Below are 11,384 nucleotides of genomic sequence, written 5' to 3'. Positions count from 1 at the left end.
GAGGACTTAGATTCCCCCTTCAGAATTAGGAAGAGGCAGAAGCGAAGTTCGATGGGACCTTATAAGAAATAGAAGTCTGATAAGTCTGTGAGTACGACACCATTGGTCCCCACGAAGGGGGACTTTGATGAGATAGGTGATGTTGTTCGCTCTGCCACTGAAACCATATGGGGACAAATCAAGAACCAATACCACCAGATATTGGACAAAGTACAACAGATCCTGAAGGAATTATAGTCCAGACAGGGGTGATCTAGGTGAGCATGGGACAAGTGAGCATAGATGAAGTGAGCATGCCAAAATTTAGTACCATTGCAGAAATCACATCCAAGCTCCGAGAAGTGCAAGTACCACAGGGATCTCTCCATTTTGAGATAGTTAAAGACTAGGATTGCGCATAGTACTAGAAAAATATAAGTATCAGCCTTGCAGCACCGACTATTTAGACCTTGCATGAGCTGCACCAAGGAGTTTTACATGAGCTCCATGTCCAGGAGAAATGATCATTATTGATTATCGACGAGGTCAAAATTGGCAATCAAAAAAATTTTGTACAGAAAACACAGGTCTTGCAGGCCCACAACGAGGTGATGCAACAAAATCAGCAACTAGAGGCATCCCTTACCCACATGTGCAGCGAGCTCCCTGAGCTCCAAATTCTAGTAAAGGTGGCCTCAGCAAAGAAAATTCACAAGTTAGTTGCTGCAATGAAGGAATCCAAGGAAGAAATTGGGAAGGTACGGTTTGATCTGAAGCTGTAGATTTTATAACTTCAACTTAAGTTTAGGTTTTAACCCCATACAAAAATTACCTACATATGAATTCTAAAACACATAAAATAAATAGTGTGAGAGCATAACCATAAAACACATAAAATAAACAGTGTGACAGCGTAACACATAAAACACATGTACAAAGAGATTTTCCCCTGGATCCCAAAACCGGGACTACCAACTTGATTTTTCATTATGTTCCTTTCAATGTTACAATACATATTTATACATGCCGAAGCATCCAATACCATGGAGTGAAAGCCATTGCGTCCAAAACCATGGACCGAAAACCATCGCATCCAAAAAACATGTGCAAAAATCATGCACAAAACCATAGATGGGTCCACCCAACCTAACATAGGGTCCAAAACCAAAATTTTTCGGGGCGCTGGCCCAGACCACATAAAGTGGGGTTACGAGTACACCTCAAACCCCCCGTGACCCCCCTGCTACACAATCGGTACAATGAATGGGGGGCTTTGCCCACCGTCTAACCCCCCCAGTTAACTATGTGGGCTAGTTGTGGAAAGAATATAACACAACCCAACATTCTCCCACTTGTTGTTTTCTTTCCACTGGGGGCCACAAGAGATCTTAGTCATTTTTTTAGCCCTGAAACACCCATTGTCTCTCTACACCAAGATAACTTCTTAGAGGTCACAGATTTTGTCAATGCATCTGTAATATTCTTCAAAGTGTCCACCTTTACTAGCCACATCTTTTTGTCTTCTATCATGTCCCTCACAAAGTGATATTGAACATCAATGTGCTATGTCTTTGAATGATATGCTAAGTTCTTTGCCAAGAAAATTGCACTTTGGCTATCACAATCTATCCTTATAGCTCCCTGTACTAACCCCATACTTGAACACAATCTCTACAACCAAACTACTTCCTTGCTTGCATGAGTGGCTGCCATGTATTCTGCCTCTGTAGTTGATAGATCCACTACAGATTGTTTCTCACTCATCCAACTAACTGCACCTCCAAATAGGTTAAACACATACCCACTTGTAGATATTCTCTGATCCAAATCTCCAGCCCAGTTTGCATCAACAAAGCCACAGATATCCAAAACTCTGTCCAATCCTCGTCTTCCTTGGTAGCACAAAACATAATCACTAGTGCCACGCAAATACCTGAAAACCCGCTTCACTACTGTCCAATGCTCCTTCCCTGGTTTTGACATAAACCTGCTCAATACTCCCACTGTATGTGTAATGTCTGGTCTAGTACAGACCATTGCATACATCAAGCTACCGACTGCACTTGTATATGGAACACGGGACATGTCCTCTTCCTCTTCTTGTGTCTTGGGACACTATTCAGCAAATAACCTCACACCTATAGGAATAGGAACCTTCACCGGTTTACTATCTTGCATATTAAACCTCTGTAATATTGTCTCGACATACTTCCTCTGGTTTAACCAGAGCTTCCTGTTTGTCTGATCTCTTTTAATTTCGATGCCCAAAATATAGTTTGCAGCACCAAGATCTTTCATGTAGAATTTGGAGGACAAATGGGTCTTCAAATTCTGACTAATTTCTTTGTCATTTCCAACCAGCCATATCATCCAGATACAAGACCAGATAAATAACACAGTCACCAATTAATTTAAAATACACACAGTGATCTGCTTTGCTTCTGGTGAATCCAAGTCCTCGTATAAATGTATCAAATTTCTGATACCACATCCTTGGTGATTGTTTTAACCCATACAGAGACTTCTTTAACTTACATACCAATTCTTTCTTACCCTTCACCGTAAAGCCTTCAGGTTGCTTCATGTAGATCTCCTCTTCCAGATCCCCGTGAAGAAATGTTGTCTTCACATCCATCTGTTCTACCTCAAAATCAAAAGCAGTAGCAACATATAGAAGTAATCTAATAGAAGTTACCTTGTCAACAGGAGAAAAAATATCACCAAAATCAATTCCCGGCACCTGGGAATAACCTTTTGCTACCAACCGAGCTTTGTATTTCTCCACTTTTCCTTCTGCATTTGTCTTCTTTTTGAACACCCATTTGCTACCAATGGGTTTCCTTCCAGCCGACAACTCCACCAGATCCTAAGCCTCATTTTTGTGCAAAGATGGCATTTCATCAACCACGTCCTCTTTCCAGAGTTTTCCATCCTCTAAATCTATTGCTTCCTTCACAGTTCTGGGATCATCATCAGTAACAGACAAAGAAAAATTTGAACAGAAAGCAAATGGACTATACTTTTCTAGTTTCCTTCTTTATCCAACTGATCTTCTTACACTCAGAGTTTGTGGTTCTTCATCTTCTGATTCCTCCTCTATTGTACAGTCTGATTCTTCCTCCTTTAGGTCAAACTCTATCTTCTTAGGTTCCTTTGGTTGTAGTTCATGTTTAATAACATCTTTCACCTCTGTGAACACTACATCTTAGTTGTACACAACCTTCCTTGTTACTGGGTTCCAAAGCTTATAACCCTTTAAACCATCCTTATACCCAATAAATATGCACTTTTCAAATTTACTATCCAACTTGGTTCTTTTCTCCTTTGGAACATGTACGTATGCATCACATCCAAATACTCTTAGATGTGAAAGAGAGGGTTTCTTACCAGTCCATACCTCTTGTGGAGTCTTATCCTCCAACGTTGATGAAGGTGATCTGTTGACTAGGTGACATGCTGTCTCCACCACCTTTGCTCAGAATTCCTGTCCTAACCCAACACCATTGAGCATGCTTCTTGCCCTTTCCATCAATGTCTTTTTCATTCTTTCTACAACTCCATTTTGCTGAGGTGTATATGGAGTAGTCTTTTGTCGTGCTATACCACACTCTTACAAAATTCTTCAAATTCCTTAATGCAAAACTCTCCACCGTTATCTGTCGTCAGCACCTTTATCTTCTTACCTGTCTGGTTTTCCACCAGAGCCTTAAACTCTTTAAACCTATCAAAGACTTCAGATTTCTTCTTAAGGAAATATATCCATGTATTCCTTGAGAAGTCATCTATAAATGATACATAGTACATAGACTTACCCAGTGATGGAACCTTCAGAGGTCTAAACACATCACTATGCACGAGCTCTAATATATGTTTCACCCTCTTACCACCAGAGGGGAAACTCACCCAATTCTGCTTCCCATCTACACAATTTTCACAAAAATCAAAATATAGAGAGATATTACTCATACCTTCTACCATACCTTTACGATGAAGTATTCGAAGGCCCCTCTCTCCATTATGTCCAAGCCTTTGATGCCACAACATGGTCTTCTCTCCAGAGACCACTAGATTTTTTACTCCACTTTCAAGAACCACAAAACTATTGCACCCATCAACAACCGTGCTACCTTGCAGCTTGTACAGAGTTCCAATCCAAACTCCCTGCATCAGTACTAGTGCTCCTCGAACCATCTTGCAAGTATCCTTCTCGAACACTGTTTTTACACCTACATCATCCAACTTGATAATAGAATTCAGATTTCTGGCTAACGCAGGAATATGCAAAACACCCGGAAGTTTTCTAATGCTTCCACCTTGTAGCTTCTACTTTACTTTTCCACGACCAATGGTTCTAGACTTCTTGTCATCCCCAAGAAGACATCACCACCATCATATTTCTCATACTCGCAGAACCACTCTTTATGGGGAGTGAAATGAAAGGATGCACCTGAGTCAATCAACCATGCCTCATGATCTACATGTGTACTTGAAGAAGCCAAGTACACATCCCCACCTTCATCTGAGGTGGTTTTCACCTCTACAGAAGGAGCATCATCAGATCCCTTTCTTTTATCAGGAGCTTTAGATTTACAGTCCCTTTCGTACTGCCCTTCCTTTCCGCATTTCCAGCACACAACCTTTACAGGTTTTCCTGGAGATTTAGATTTCCCTCTAGATTTAGATCTTCCAATCAATGACTTATTTTTGTTTCTATTTTGGGACATCCTCATATATACAAGGCATCACCATTCTGGCTCTCTGTATTTTTCCATCTCATCTCCTCCATCAGCAAGGATGAGACTATTTCATCAAAATGCAAGGCAGTTTCATTGGTACCTATTGCAATAACCAGACTATCCCATGAATCTGGTAGAGAACACAACAAACTGATGCACTTATCTTCATCTGAAATTTTAATATCAACAGATGCTAACTGACTTACCACAGTATTAAATGTGTTCGGATGCTCTGTCACCGAGTCTCCATCTTTCATCCTCAGGTTATACAACATTTTCTACAAGACTAGTTTATTCACCAGAGACTTAGATTGGTATAAAGTCCCTAACTTGTCCCGCAAAGCCTTCATCGTAGCGTCCCCTGATACATTCAACAATAATAAATTTGAGACACACAATCATATTGTGCTCTTTGCCTTCCGATCCAACTTCTTCCATTCTTCATCAGACACTCCTATTGGTTTAGTACCCAGATCTACCACGATCCACTGATCTTTATCCACCAAAAGATCCTCCATCTTGAGTTTCCACAGCTCAAAAATTTGACCATTAAATTTATCGATCTTTATCTTTCCACTGCTCACCATCTTCTTTCACCACCAGAATCGATCTCACAGATCTCCCACTGAACAGGGTCTACCACAGGCCCGAGTGAAAACCGTTAGCAATAGAGGCATCCCCTTGAAGCCAAAATAACTCTGATACCAAATGTAGGTTTTAACACCATACAAAAATTACCTGCATACGAATTCTAAAACACATAAACCATGGATCGAAAACCATCGCGTCCAAAAAACATGTGCAAAAATCATGCACAAAATCATAGGTGGGTTCGCCCAACCTAACATAGGGTCCAAAACCAAATTTTTCTAGGGCGCTACCTTAGACCCCATAAAGTGGGCTTATGGGTACGCCTCAAACCCCTTGTGACCCCCCCACTACCTAATCGACGCAATGAAGGGGGGAGCTCTGCTCCCCCTCTAACCCCCCAGTTAACTATGTGAGCTAGTCATGGAAAGAACATAACACAACCCAACATTAAGTTGCAGCTAACCACACCTCCAGAGGTCAGAGAGCAGCACGAAGCTGCCATTAAAGCCAATATGACCACTCTGGCCACTGTAGTCAAGGACTGTACCTAATTTTTGAGAAGATAATGGAGATGTGGACCTCGCTGTAGGAGGATCCACACTTGCAGATAATTGAAGCAGACATCAGCAAAAATCAACTATAGTTTGATGAGATCAGGGAAACAATGTGGACCTTAGCACCTGTGCAAAGGTTCACGAGACTTTAGGAAGGGAAATTCATCTAGACCCAAATTGATGAGCTACGTCGAAAGACCTCTATTATTTCCTCAAGGACATAGCCATGGGTCGACGAGGCAAGCCAATTATCACAAATTGTTCAGATCAAGCTCAAAGCTCTTCAATAGTCACAGAGAACCATGGGCCTTGCAGTTGAAGGTCCAACGACGAAGAAGTTGGTTGAAGAAGTTTGTCAGGACGCTGCTCAGGGAACAACAGATCTTCAAGCATTGAAGATAGAATTCAGTAGCCTAAAAGTAAAGGTTGAGGCAACACCAGTAGAGTGACTCAGGACGAGTCACGATTTTGTGTTGGGGTCCTATTGGGACGGGGTCCCCTAGGTCAAATTTTGTTAATTTTTGTTAAATATTGTAAAGTCTTTGCATTTTGAGGAGAAGAGCACATGTAGCACAGGCCGATAAGAGTCAAAGGGGCTTTAGGAAGGTCAAGGCTTGTTAGTTTTTTAGATTCATGATGTTTTGAGACCCACCCATGGTTCGCGGACAATGGTATTATAATGAAGAAGAATATAAAAGGAAGTCATAGAAGATTCATAAGATAGCTAAGTAAGAATAGTGCATGATTTGGGTATAATTTTATCTATTTTGTACTTGGGTGAAGGGGAAGGCTCTTGCAGCTGTGTGCATGGAGACCTTGGTAAGTCTATAGTTGAGTTTGCGGGCCTCTGTAGCTGTGTGCTCAGGGTTGGGAAGAGCTATAATCGAAGATCTGAAGGATAATAGAGGCTTATTTTGAAGAACTATCTATGCATCTACGTATTACTGTTTTATCTCTGAATTTACTTTATTTATGATTTGTTGAATGCATTTGTCAGACCAGGCAGTAACTCCTCAAAACAATTCATTGATATCATTTAGGTTGGTGTTTATTAGATACATGAGGGAGAGACTATTCATTTCATATCCCGGTGATTATTCATATTCTATTTTATTTATTTACATCAATTTCAATTATTCACCCAATCTTGATGATTAGGTGTCAACATTCCCCCCCTTAATCTAAAGGGATGTTCATGAGTCCAAGCATTGTTTTGAATCTTTTAAGCTTTTCTCTTCCAAGCGCTTTGGTGAAGATGTCTGCAATTTGCTCATTTGTGGAACAATGGTGGAGATGGATTGTTTTGGACTCAACATGATGTCGAATCAGATGATATTTAGTATTGATGTGGTTTGTTCAATCATGGAACTTTGGATTATTGTCCAACTTTATTGCAGAGGTATTGTCAATCATGAGTGGAGTTGATTGTACTTGTTTTACCTGCAAATCTTCAAGAATTTTCCTGAGCCACACAATTTCTTTTGTTGCCTCAGTTGCTGCCACATATTCTGCTTCTGTTGTGGAATCTACTGGAACTGATTGTTTGCGTGATCTCCAGGAGATAGCTTTTGATCCAAGACTCATAACATATCCTGAAGTAGATACCCCAGTTTCTTTGTCTCCATCGAAGTATGAATCAGAGTATCCAATCAAGCTAAATTCATCCACCTGTGTACACTTGATTCCAAAGTCTTGAGTTCCCTTCAAGTACCTTAGAACTCTTTTTGCAGCAGACCAATGTCCCTCACAAGGCTTTTGCATAAACCTGGAGACAATTCCAATAGCCAAAAAAATGTCTAGTCTGGTAGTAGTTAGGTAGTTGAGACTTCCTACAAGCTGTCTATACTTTGTTGCATCCTCAAATTCGTTTCCTTCAATAGATGTGAGCTTTAAGTTTTGTTCCATTGGAGTAGTAAGAGGAATGCATTCTATCATGCCAAACCTATTCAACAGATCTCCAATGTACTTCTTTTGAGAAATAAATATGGACTTCGGATGTTGAGTTACTTCAATACCAAGATAGTAATGAACATAGCCCAAATCAATCATTTCAAAAATTTTCCCCAATTCCTTCTTTATGGATGCAATGTAGCTTTCATTGTTCCCTGTCATCAAAAGATCATCTACATATACCACAAGATATATCACTATTTTGCCAACTTTCTTGACAAATAAAGTTGCATCATCAAGATCATAATGTTTGAAATTGAGTTTCAGAAGATGCTTAGTTAGTTTTTCATACCAGGCTCGTGGTGCTTGTTTGAGGCCATACAAGGATTTCACAAGTTTGTATACTTTATGTTCATGTCCTTTCATAGCAAATCCTTAAGGCTGGGACATAAAAACATCCGCTTTTAGATCTCCATTCAAGAAAGAAGTTTTTACATCCATTTGATGGACTTTCCATCCGTTCTGAGCTGCTAAGGAAAAGAGTGTCTGGATGGTAGCCCATTTTGCTGTGGGGGAAAAAGTCTCCTCATACTCGACCCCTTCCTTCTGTGAAAAACCTTTTGCCACAAACCTAGCTTTGTGCTTGTCAAGTGAGCCATCAACTTTATACTTGTTCTTGTAAACGCACTTGTAGCCAATTGGTTTGGTTCCTAATGGAGGATCAATTAGCTTCCAAGTGCCATTATTTATGAGGGCATCATACTCCTTTTTCATTGCTTCTTTCCATTCATCATGATAAGCAGCTTCTTTGAAGGAAGTTGGTTCAAAATCTATAGATAAATTCAATTCAAAATCATAGGAAACATCGATATCAACAGGTGAATTAGAGTCATCCACATCAGCTCCATTTTTCCAGTTTGAATTTCTAGTTCCTGTCTTTCCAACTTCATCAGGATGAACACATTCAAGTGTCTTTATCAGCCACTTTGGAGGACCTTTCTTAGATGGTCCAAGCTGCTCCATTGCTTGAGTTGGGATTGAATCAAGATTGAGTCTCCCAATTCTATCAATCACATCACTTAAAGCATCATCTGTTGTTGGAGTTTCATGCGGGGGAGAGAGTTCTTCAGAAGAAGATTCCACATGTTTATCTAGTATAGGAATTCCCCCTTCAAGATGTGGAATCTATTTATCAAATTCTTGAAATGATTTTTCATTTGCGAATCTATCCAAGCGATCAAGTTACCGCTCAACAACATTGTCAGTTTTGGATGATTCAAGAAAAATTACATCTCTAGATACAACAACATTTTTATTGGCTTCATCATAGAAATGGTATGCTTTAGAGGTGTTTGAATACCACAGGAAGATACACTTATGACTTCTTGCACCAAGTTTTTTTTCTATGTACCTTTGGTATCAAGGCATAACAGGTGGAACCAAAGACCCTGAGATGCTTTACTGAAGGAACATGCCCATACCACATTTCATATGGAGTCTTGTTTCTAATAGCATTAGATGGACATCTATTCTTTATATATGAAACACATAGAATAGCATCAGCCCAAAACATTATTTTTACATTTTTGAAGAAGAGCATGGAGCGTACCATATTTAATATTGTCCTATTCATTCTTTTAGCTACACCATTCTGTTGGGGATTATAAGGCACAATTGTTTGAAGTTTGATCCCATGTTGGTGAAGATAGTTTTCAAATTCATTTGATGTGTATTCTTTTCCATTATCAGTGCGAATAGACCCAATATGAGATTGTGCATCATTTTCAATCCATTTATGAAAGTTCTTGAATGTTTGAAAAGCATCAGATTTGTTTTTAAATAAATAAACCCAACACATTCTGGTGTAGTCATCAATAAATGTCATCATATATTTATTTCCATTTATAGAAGGAACAAGCATTGGACCACATAAATCTGAATGAATGAGTTCAAGTTTTCTATGTGCTATTGAATGTGAATAATGAAAAGATTGTTTGCTATGCTTTTCTAGAATGCAAGCATCACATTGCTTAAATTTCCTAAGAATTGACGGCAAACCAGCAACACCATTTTTCTTCAACAAGTGGAGGTTGTCATAGTTCAAATGTCCAAATATAGCATGCCATACTAAACTTGATGGAAGTGTACCTTCTTCATAATGAGAATTGTATGAGAAATTTTGTGCACGAGTAGAGGTACCTTTCAGCTTGAGAAGCCTTTCTTCTTCTATTCCCCTCATGATAAGTGAGTGGTCAAATGATTTTCTTACCTCGAGCTTTCCATCAAAGATATGCATGGAGTGACCTTGCTGGTGAATGTGGACTAAGGACAACAATTTTCTCTTCAGCTATGGGAGATATAGAACGTGATGCAGAAGAAAGTCTGGAAGACCAGGCAATTTAAGCCTGATTGTGCCAAGCCATGATGGCTTGATTTTTGATTGGTATGCAAAGTATACTGCTCCATCAACATTGTCAGTAAATTCTTCAAAAAAATATTTTCTGAGTCATGTGGCAAGTTGCTCTTGAATCAAGGAACCAACCATTTTTCTAGGAAGTAAGTGAAGCATTAAATAAGTCTTCATTTACTCCGATATTACATTGTGCCACTACATAATGAGCGGATTCAGGTGCTTTACCTTTTTTTGTGTCATTAGTTTTACCCTTTTTTTGGTTTCTTTGTTGCTCAATTTTTTCCCATGGTAACTTGCATGTCGAGGCATTATGTGATCCATTTCTTTTGCAGTGTATGCAGTGCAAATTTGCCTTTTCTCCTTGAGAGTGTCTGCCCCCCTGCCTCTGAAATATCTTCCTCTTCCTCTTCGACCACCTCTTCCTTTGGAAGAATCTTGAGAAGGATTATTTTCTTTATGAGCAAGGCACACAACCTCTTCAGAAGATTCAGGGTCTGTCTTCTTTCCAAAAGCTTTCTCTCTTTTAGCAATTTTTTTCACAAGAGAGTCAAAGGTAATATCTTTGAGATTTCCATTTGCTTGCAATGACCCAAGATAATTGGAGTAAGTAGGATAAATTGCCTTTAGAAAAGCGATAAGAGAATATCTAATTCAACCTTAGTGGCTTTGATATCATGCATTATAGATTTTACTTCGGATGCAAGAGCAAGAGGATCATTATTTTGCAATTCAAGAGTGAAGAGTTTAATTATGAGTTGAACAACTTCAAGTGCAGAATGTGAGTCATAAATTTCTTTCAGCTTTTGTAAGGCTTCGAAAGAAGTTGAAAATGGCAAAATATGGCGACTCGCCTCTTCACTTACAGATGCTGCAATTAGTGCATAGGCTTTGTTGTTCTTATTTTCCCAAATGGCGAGCTCTTTGTCTAAGGTAGGTTGTTCTAGCTCTTTGTCTTCATCTCCAACACACACTCCTTTCCATAAATCATTGAAAATGAGGGTGTGTTTTATCATCCTAGACCACTTAGGATAGTTCTTCTTGCTAGTGAGAACTATTCCCACAATGGATATGATTGAATGCATTTAAAAATATAAGTGCTATAAAAATAATTCTGCTAGCAAAAAATGTGCTTTTGTGGAGAAAAATTATGCTGCTAAAAATTAATTATGATATATGATATATGGAGACAGAGGTATGCAAAATAATTTATCTTCAAAGCTA

This window comes from Pinus tabuliformis, chromosome 8, assembly GCF_031772625.1.
Source record: "Pinus tabuliformis cultivar Carrire ecotype Pingquan chromosome 8, CPIR1, whole genome shotgun sequence".
NCBI lineage: Eukaryota > Viridiplantae > Streptophyta > Pinopsida > Pinales > Pinaceae > Pinus > Pinus tabuliformis.
This window is presented reverse-complemented; position numbering follows the sequence as displayed.